A 10,172-nucleotide genomic window follows, 5' to 3' on the forward strand; every position below is an offset into this window, starting at 1 on the left:
AGAATAACAGAAAATAAATTAAATTACATAAATATACTTGAAATTTTTTTATTAAAATTTTAAGGTTTTTGATTTCATATTCACAAAATTAGAAATAATGGTCTTAACGTCTAATTCCGCACATATATCATTTTCAATAGCTATTAACGCCAAACTGACAAGCCTTTTTTTTTGTGACATACTTGTTCTTAAGTAGGTTTTAATCAATTTCAACTTGGAAAAGGACCGTTCACCGCTCGCTACACTAACAGGTACGGTTAATAGTATTCTTAAAGCAATTGAAAAGTTAGGGAAAGATAAATTATTGGACACAATAAAATTAAGAATATCGAAAGGCTTTTGAATATTTAAATTATCCATCCGAAAAATATCCCGGAAAGCACATAACTCGTCATATAGTTCTATTGCATTTACGTTTTTATTGTCGCAGTCCTTCAAGAGAATCTCTAAATCGTCACAAATTTTTCGTAAATCTTCGTTATTAATTTGTAGTAATCTGTACAAGAAATTGAAATTACCATATCTTTTAGTTGTTCAAAACGTTCTATTAACGAATACATTGCAACGTCTAGAAGTGTATAAAACACATTCAGTCTAGATTTATCTTCTGGCGATTGTGGCATTTCGTCATTGTGCTCGTAGTGAAATTGTCGTATCTTCTTTCGTCGTTGAACTTCCGTACCAGTTTTAAATTCTTGTTCTCCACCCACCTCTTCACTCAGTTATTTTGCCGTTTTTAGAACTTCTTTAAAATTTGTATCTGATCGATACTCTTGTAAGAATATTTTTAAGTTTTCGATAGATTCTAAAGCAAGTGTAATGTTCATATTTTTGTCTTGAAGCATTTTACTCACAGGGTTTATTCTGTTAAGTAAATCATACCAAGTTATAAGAGAACAAATAAATGTGTAGTCCTTCATTTTAGCACATAATGTTTGTGCTTCATGCTGAGTTTCTTTATTAAAATTTTCATTATTTAAAATTTCAAAAAGTTCATCATAAATTTCTCCTAATGGATATCGTAGATGGCGGATTGCATTAATTTTATTATCCCATCGCGTTTCTGATGGCTGTTTCAATGTTAATTTTTTTTACGAACTTTAAAAGGATTTCCCAACGTTTGTAAGAGAATGAAAAGAATTGTATATTTCTTGAATAATTGCAAAGAAACTAAATGCATCTGCATTCACTTTGGCTGCATCGTTAATGATTAAATTTAGAGTATGAGCAGCACATGGCACGTAAAAAGCCAGAGGATTTTTGTTCAAAAGCAAATTTTGGAGCCCATATTTGCCCCATTGTTATACCCTTGACCTCGCATGTCTTCAATGGGAATGTTCCATTATTGTTGCACATAAACCACGTCCTGTGGAATCTGATATATCTCCAAAACTTACAACGTTTTCCCTGATCTTGACAATTCCATTGTCACAGGAAACAAAGCGAATAATAATGGTCATTTGTTCTGTTTTACTTGCATCAGGTGTGCAGTATAAAATTATGGAATAATATTTAGATTTTAGAATTGATAATAAAATTATGTCTCTGATTGCGTTACTTAAAGTTTCCAATATTTCATTTTGACTGTCTTTACTCAAATAGTGTACTCTATTGTTTCGTTGTAAGGCCCTTTCAACATGATTTTCCATAACGGGATCAAACTTCCCAAGCAGTTCGACTAATTTTAAAAAATTGCCGTTATTCCTTTCATATAATTTATCAGATGATCCGCGAAAAGCTAAATTTCTGCTACCAAGGAATTTTATAATTTTAATCAAGCGTTCTAAAACACTCGTCCAATGTTTCTTTTCCATTTCATACATGCTTTGAGTCTGGAAATCAATAGTAGTTTTGTTTTTTTAAATTTTTATCAAGTTCCTTCCATTTTAAGAAATTTTTCATGTGAGTTAAACTAGTCTCATGTCTATGTAAAGTTGTACTTACATTTCTCCAATCGTTATAACCTTCTACAAGACTCAGTGGGTGATTCAGTAGGTGCGACAAGTTTGCAACAAAAGCAAAAAACAGAATTTAAAGTTTCGGAATAAATGAGCCATGTTCTTGCCACGAGCTTCCGTTTTCCATTTTTCTATTATAATACGTGTCGCCAAATTTACCACCATATGTATCTCTGGGATATATTATATTTTTCTTTTGAACAGGCCCCATTTCAATTAAAACAACTCGTAATTTTTCATCAATATTTCCCCGTTCACCTGGATCTTCTAAATTCACAGTCTAGCAATGTGTTAGTTTCGTGGTCAACTATAACTAAATCTTGTTGTAGTTGCCTAACTCCTAACTATTTTTCACTTAAATCATGTTCAATTATCTTGTTCAATAGTTGCAATAGTACCTTCATGCAAACTGGATGATGTGTATGGTTCTTCAACTCTGATTCCTGATGTATCGAGTTGGTTACAATCTGCATCAGAATATTTTAATATTTTAACAAATTTATTTAGAGCCCCAGTTTGTTTCTTAATATCTGCTTCTTTCGCAGCGTGACGCTTATGATTTTGTGCACTGGATAACTTTTTTTAAATTTTTGATTCCATTTCTATTTTATACCCACAAGAAATTATTATACAACACGACACAGAGACAAAATAATAGTCGGCACTGCGCTACTGTCAGTAGCCTACTGAGATGCGTACCATATGACTGGTTAACTAGCAACAAATGTTTTGTACGAAAATTCGTTTCTGCGCATAAAAACTGTTCACCGTTTCACTTTAGATAGACTGCTGTAGACACAACATTCTGCAGGCAAGCATTTAGCCTGCTCTAGCTGCAAAATTGTAAACAGTCGGCTGATCAAAGAGGCGGCAATATACATTTTTTAAAATTTTTTATTCAATGTATACGGCCTCATTTATTTTAATATTGATCATTCTAAGAATTTTTTTGTTTTTATGATAAAAATTTTGTTTCTTAAAAATTAACTTATGAACCGTTCCCTGGCGGCGGCGCCCCCATCGTAACGGCGCCCGCATGCACCGCATGCTCTGCATGCCCGCTTCCGCCGGCCCTGGTTGCATACACCAAGTTGATAGCGTTTAACAAACTGGGCACTTATTAACTGAACCACCTCTTCCGCATCTGTCACCAGTAGAAGTTATTCTTTCATATTTATTCTTTCTTTTACTTGAAGTATATCGATCGAATTCTTTCAGGTTATCTTTAGCTTTCTGAGCCAGTTTCTTTTTATAGACTTAGCTTTTCGTACAACAGTTTTCACTCTTCTGACCTGCTGCTTATGATTTTCATAACGGATATCATCCTTATGCACAAGGTGTTAATTCCACATTATCATTTTCTTACGAATCTCTTGCTTGATAAGATTACAAATCAGTTTGACTCGTACCCTATTTATTCTTCGAGAGACATTCTGATATTGCATTATTTAAGCATTTTTTAAATGCTTCCCATCCAGCAACCGATACCACTGTGCTGAAATCAGTATACTCCTGAGTTGGTCATAACTGACATGGAATTGACATATACCTCCTAGTCAGATTTTTATTTATTTATTTGCAAATAAATAAATAAAAATTGTTGATTGCAAAATTCCAGACTTTAGTCTGTTGGAAAAGTTCTACTGTACTGCTATTTTAATTCAATGACTTTCACCTGAAAGTCCTAAGAGACGGATGAGAAGAATAGCATAAGATATCTGCAAGATACGTTACTACGGGCTCTTTTAAAAGGTTAACCCTGAAAGGTAAACTATTTATTTTATTTGTGTTTTAAATTTTTCCTTAAAAATTATTTTTTAAATAAATACTTAAAAAATATTTTGTTATGAACATGTAATCCTTCAATATGAAGTCTATGGAAAGAATATTAAGTAAATATTGAGCTCAAATTAATGTTGTAGTTAAAGTTAGTTTATAAGAAATGAAAGTATTGTTAAACGGAAGATCGTAAAGCAAACTTGATTCAGTAATTATATTCATTGCTTATCTAACCGTTCAAAAATATTTTCATACTGATAATTTTTTATATTTTTATTTGTCATTTGTTATGTTAATTATGGATAACTGTTTTCTTATTTCTTCGTTTCTTATCTTGTCTATTCTTTTATAGCCTGCGAGTAGTCTTAGGAACTTCATTTCTGCAGCTTCTACTTGTCTTTTATCCCACTCTCCCCGAGTCCATGTTTCACTGTCATATTTCAGACTTGGTTTGGCTATTATTTTGTACAGTTTTATTTGGATTGTTCTAGACATCTATTTATTGAAGTGTCTGTTCAAAGATTCCTATGACAGCTAGGAATGTTTGCTTTTTATATGCAATGTCGATTTCTCCATTGGGACTTAGGTAATTTCCTAGATATTTAAATTTGTTCACTTGTCTTGTTTGTTGTGGATGACTAGTTTGCATCTTGAATTTCTTTACCTTGAAATGCTATTGATTTCGTTTTATTTATTGAGGTTTTCATGTCATCCTGTTCTATTGTTTTGTTCATTATGTGTAGATTTTTGTGTAATTGGTCTTCATTTTCAGGATTGATCGTCAGCATACAAAAAGCTGGTTAATTCTTTATTTCCTATTTCAATTTTTGTGATTCTGTTTTTCCTGTGTGTATATATATATATATATGAGACCTCTATTGTTTTCATTTTTTCGGTTGTTTTATTATTAATTTTAATGTTAATATAGCTTTCTTCCATTCTGTTTGCTATTGCTTTTGTGGTTTGAGGCAGAGCTCTCAATTCACATAGTATATTGATTAATTTTCTTCTGTTGATTTGATCGTATGTTCTCTCATAATCCAGGAAGGCCATATATGTTGGCAGGTTAAATTCTATTCTTTTTTCAATAATTTGTTTTAGTGTAAATGTGGGATCTGTGCAGGATCTTCCTTTTCTAAAGCCGCATTGCTCTTCTTCAAAAATTTCCTCAGCCTATAATGTTAATTTACTTTTAATTATAACTAGATATATTTTATAGCAAGTATCAATTCAATGGAATATGGGCCTCTTAACCTTGGTTAAAAGATATTGGTTAAAAAAAGAATGGGAAGTATCCCATCATTATCCGAACGATATCTTCTCGATTTAAGAAAGTCTTCGTTGAGTTGTGAATCACATAGTAAAACTTAGATATATAACATAAAAATAAATCTTTGCATAGTTATCACAAATTTAGAGTTTATTTAGAATGGTAAACTGTTTTTTTTTTGTTGTTGTTGTTATTGTTGTTTGTTTGTTTCTAAAAACACCCAAATGGTTAACCTTTTCATTAGTGCCTCAAGGGCGGTTAATTTCGAAGTCTAGAATGTTTTAATTATAGATTCATCAGTCGAAAAATGAGTCAACTAGTTTTATCAGAGCGAGCGTGGGAAAGTTACAAGAAACACAAGGTCTGTCACCAACCAGTTTCCTGTTACCACACCATAGGTTTTTTGAAACAGAAGGAAGAACAGCTCTGTATTAGCATACGTGGCTTCCGTCTATACATTGTGTTATCTCATTTGTGTATCTGAACATTCTCCTCCACTTACTCAACGGGGTCATTCATGAAAAACTAACAATGACAAGTGTGAGGGAAAGGGGTGGAGAAAACTGGAAATGTTATGAATGAAAACTGTGACATTTGTTAGAACTTCCTCACTCTAGTAGTAAGGCTTTTGGGATTCACATCTCTCTCTCTCTCTCTCTCTCTCTCTCACACACACACACACACACACACATACTACTATCCTGTTCAGTTGCAACTAGTGCTGTTTCCTCTAGAGACAGGAATATCACTCATACACCGGACGTTTAGAGTCAAGATTTATGAACAGAGTAGTAGGAATGGTATTTTAGCAGGAAGTACTGCTAGATAGTTGGAAGGGGATATAACAGATGGGGAAGTGAGGATAAGCCAAAGAAGAAAAAAAAAATTATAATTACTGTCAGTTGTGCAATCAGGGCCGGCTCTAGAAACAAGCAAACTAAACTGGGGAGCATGCTTGGTACGCCACAATATATATATCGAAATTTAAAAAAAAAATACAAAGTAAACAAAAGAAGGTGCCAAAGATTTTAGCTGCAGATCGAAAAAAAAAAAAAAAAAAATCTCGAGTCACTTCAATGTAATATAAATTGTCTTCAAATCTTCTATCACAAAACTTTCCCAATATTTATTTGAATATAAAAGTAGAATATAACTAAAAAGTTGAATTTTGTCATTCAGTTTAAATAATTTTTATATTTACGCAGCAAGTGTTTTTGATAAAAACACAAATGCAGATTTTATCCAAATAAAACTTGAATATCTTTGAAAACTTTGAAAAAAAATTAATCTTGTACAAACTACATCGCTCAAATTGCAATAAAATATTCTCTAATTAGAAGCACCCATTTCCGCAGACTCAAAATTTGCATTCGATATTCTTCCTTTCCAAAAAAAAATCAAATTAAACAATCAGCACAGTCTGTTTTCATTATAACACTTCAATGTTTCATTTGAAATCAAGGACAGAACTAACAAGTGCCCCTTACGTTTGATGGAACATAAGGTGGACTTTCAAAAATAATCTTTGAAAGATTAACATTTTCAAACCTAACCTCAGCTAACGTTATGGAAATCGTGCCTTCCTTGAATAATCGAATGCGCTGTGAAATACTACACCAGTTCCTCGCATTTATTGATTTCTTCCCCTTCCTCCCGCCCCTCTGTAAGACGTCAACCGAAGCAAAAGAGTGACTGCAGATAGCATTTAGTAATCAGAATGCAATGAGGGGGGAAACGATTCCATTTTAAAGGTGAAAAAACTTCCATCGAAAGTAATCAACTGTTAAAAGTGAAAAATCAGTGGCTGGAGAGAGTCATTTAATGACTTATGACAGATATTTTTATTAGAAGCGTATCAGAAGTAGTTTTTATTTTTCAAATGGTATATCAAACTAAAGGTCTGAGATGTATTTTCGCATGCTCAACTCAAATGAGAGTGCAGTTGTTCGATAAGCATGATGGGACACAAACGATGAAGTTTTTGGAGACACACAAGGCTATGCTCAGATTCTTCTAGCACAATTCTGGTTTTAATTTTTACAGCCTTTTTTTCTTTTTTTTTACAAATGATCAAAGATATGCTGGAAAAGAATAATCAGTGTCACATCCATCCTAAATACAGAAAAGATATCCATTCTCATTCCAGTTAAAAGGTTATGACTATGGAATGATTATATTAATCTGACATTGATCCACTTTTGTGGCTAACTACGATATTTCCAACTCCTTTATATGTTCAATGCAACGATTAATTTTTGATAAGTACAAGAAAATATATATCAAAACACCTTCAAAAGAAATATTACAAAACAGCTTTCAACTAAAAATTATCCGATTCTGAATTCTGTGGGTCAAGACAAATATAATTTAGAAAAATGCAATAAAATTATACAGGGTGTCCCAAAATTCACGCAAGATTTAAATTTAGCACCATTTGTGCGGTAAAGTGTTGCCAACGAAAAAAAAAAAGACAGCGTGACAGCTGACAGTTCATGGTTATTAAAAATGACCACACACAGCGAAGAGAGTTCGTTGAATGGATTATGGAACAACAACAAGTGGATGCTTATTTTTCGAACAAAATCATCTTCAGCGATGAGGCTCATTTTCATCTTGATGGCTTCGTTAATCGACAAAATTGTCGCATTTGAGGTTCAGAAAATCCACGAGTGATTGTTGAGAAACAAATGCATCCACAACGTGTCACTGTTTGGTGCGGATTTTGGGCTGGAGGCATCATCGGTCCATTCTTCTTCGAAAATGCGGCTGGTAAGGCAATAACAGTTAATGGTGCTCGCTATCGCGACATGATAATCCAGTTTTTTGTGCCTAAACTGTAAGATATGGATGTGGACGACATGTGGTTTCAACAAGTGCCATACAATCCGAGAAACAATTCAATTACTGCATGAGTCATTTCCTGGTCCTGTAATTTCCCGTTTTGGTGATCAGAATTGGCAGATTGTGACTTGACCCAGATCATGTGACTTAACGCCGTTGGACTTTTTTCTTTGGGGTTTTTTGAAGTCTAAGGTTTATGCCAAAAGCCCACGACCACCCACGCCTTGAAGGAGGAAATTGAGCGCTGTATCAACGAAATTCAGCCACATTTATGCAAAACGGTCATGGAAAATTTCGACAAAAGCGTGTGTATGTGCCAGCAAAGCCGTGGAGGCCATTTACCCGATATGCTATTCCATGCATAACCCTATACTATATACTTTATGAATCAATAAGAAATTACAATTTTTAATTAAAAACCTTGTGTTTTCTATCAAAATTACTTCTTGCGTGAATTTTGGGACACCCTGTATATGGCAACGACGACAACGACATTGTAAATTACTTTTACAGGATTGATGGATAGTTTTGCATTACGCACAGTAGTAGTAGACAAAATAATTCATATAATAAATTATATAATAGCATTTAAATTCGTACTGAATTTAAAAAAATTTCAAAAAATTCATTTCAGTTTGTAATCTGATCTACTATTTATCTGGCAATCCTACCACTATAAGTTCAAAATCGAGAGGGTGATCTGAGAGGTAACTTCTTTTCTTACTCTAAAAACAAAGCGTTAGATTATTTAGCTTCTTAACACGTTTATCTTTTCTTTCGGGTGTTTATTTTTGTGTGCTTTTCAGAGTTCGTCGAGTCGATCATGTCACGTTAAGTGCACACAAAATCTTTTAACAGTCCATCTGATAACGCTCAAGTTTCTTGTCAATGAGATAAAGGTCTGTCAAGTAAGAATAAGAAGCTTCGTTGTTGTTCTTTCCTTCTTTTTTAAGAGTTCATCATCTCAATCGCTTCCGTCCGTTATCTTCAATGAAGAAACTTGTAAGCATTAAAATGGTTTAGATTGTCCTTTGACTCTTTGGTCCTTGAGAAAACGATCGTATAAGCCGGTTACACTTCGTGAAACAGAGTAAAGTGGGAAGTGGTGTCAACCCAGACAAGGCCTTGAGTGCAATTCTGAATAAGGAGGAATTCAAATAAAGAAAATATTAGGAAGACGAAGAGAATTGGTTAGAATTGATACATTAAAAGATTATTTATATAATCTACTCACCCATAAAGTAATACAGTTAAATAGACTCCTTTCACACTAATAAGTCATCAAAGATTAAGTTTGCTCAATGATGGTAACTAATTCTGTTTCTAGAAAATTTAAATTAGAAAGAACTGTAAACTTCAAAGTTTTTTTTTTTTAATTTCAGAAACAGTAGTTAAGAAAAAATTAAATTTAAATGAAAGTTACGATATATTTAAACAATTTTAAATTACTACTTTTTTCAAAAAAAAAAAGGGGGGGGGATTATAACATTGTCCTTTACTTTCTATGGGGAAAAAACGTATTAAGGAATTTATACCGTGAGCGCTTACGTACTTCGTGATAAGTTTAGCGATGTTAGATTGTCAGAAGACATGTCACGTAGGTTCGATTTAGCAGACAACTAAAGAATTTTTTTGTTGTTGATTTCAAGTTAAATAATCTAATTTATAACTTTTCAGTTTTCAAAACTACATTACAATTTTAGCTTAATAATTTTATTAAATAGCGTAGAAAAAACAAGAAAGATGTTCATGATGTAGTGTGTTGAGACAGTTGTAAGTGTCCTCCCGCGATGAGTCTTCGGACTCCTTGTGAGGTATCAGGAATAATAATAATGATGATCAACTTAACCCCACTCTTTAGACGAATGAGATGATGACAAAAAGTAAACAAAAAAATTGTGTTAAAACAGAAATATCCATACGTGAAAATTTAACTTTTTTTGTGTGCCCATTAATAATATGAGCGGAGAATTTAGTTGTTGTTTTTTTAATTTTTTTTTTATTTCAGATATCTTCATCTTTATTTTTTTTCCTTTCATGTTATTTATAAAATATCGCTCTTTCGTTGTTCTGTTGGCAATTGTTCTGTTACATAAAGCCATATCTAGAGCAATCGATAAACATCCATTTCCTAAGTTAGGGTCACTGTTCGGTCGGGTAAAGCTCTTTAAAATGCACCGTACGTCATTCTTGTCAAAACGACGACTAGTCTTATCATTCTTCAAGGAGTTGAACAACTTTCAAGATTTCCCGCATGATCGCCTCTTCCAGTGAACACCTGTGTTGTCGACTTTCAGCTATGCCTCTTGTACTGCGTCGCCTTC

The sequence above is a fragment of the Typopeltis vanoorti genome, chromosome 15 (genome assembly GCF_054136105.1).
Source record: "Typopeltis vanoorti isolate ZY-2024b chromosome 15, IOZ_Tvanoo_1.0, whole genome shotgun sequence".
In the NCBI taxonomy this organism is placed as follows: Eukaryota; Metazoa; Arthropoda; class Arachnida; order Uropygi; family Thelyphonidae; genus Typopeltis; species Typopeltis vanoorti.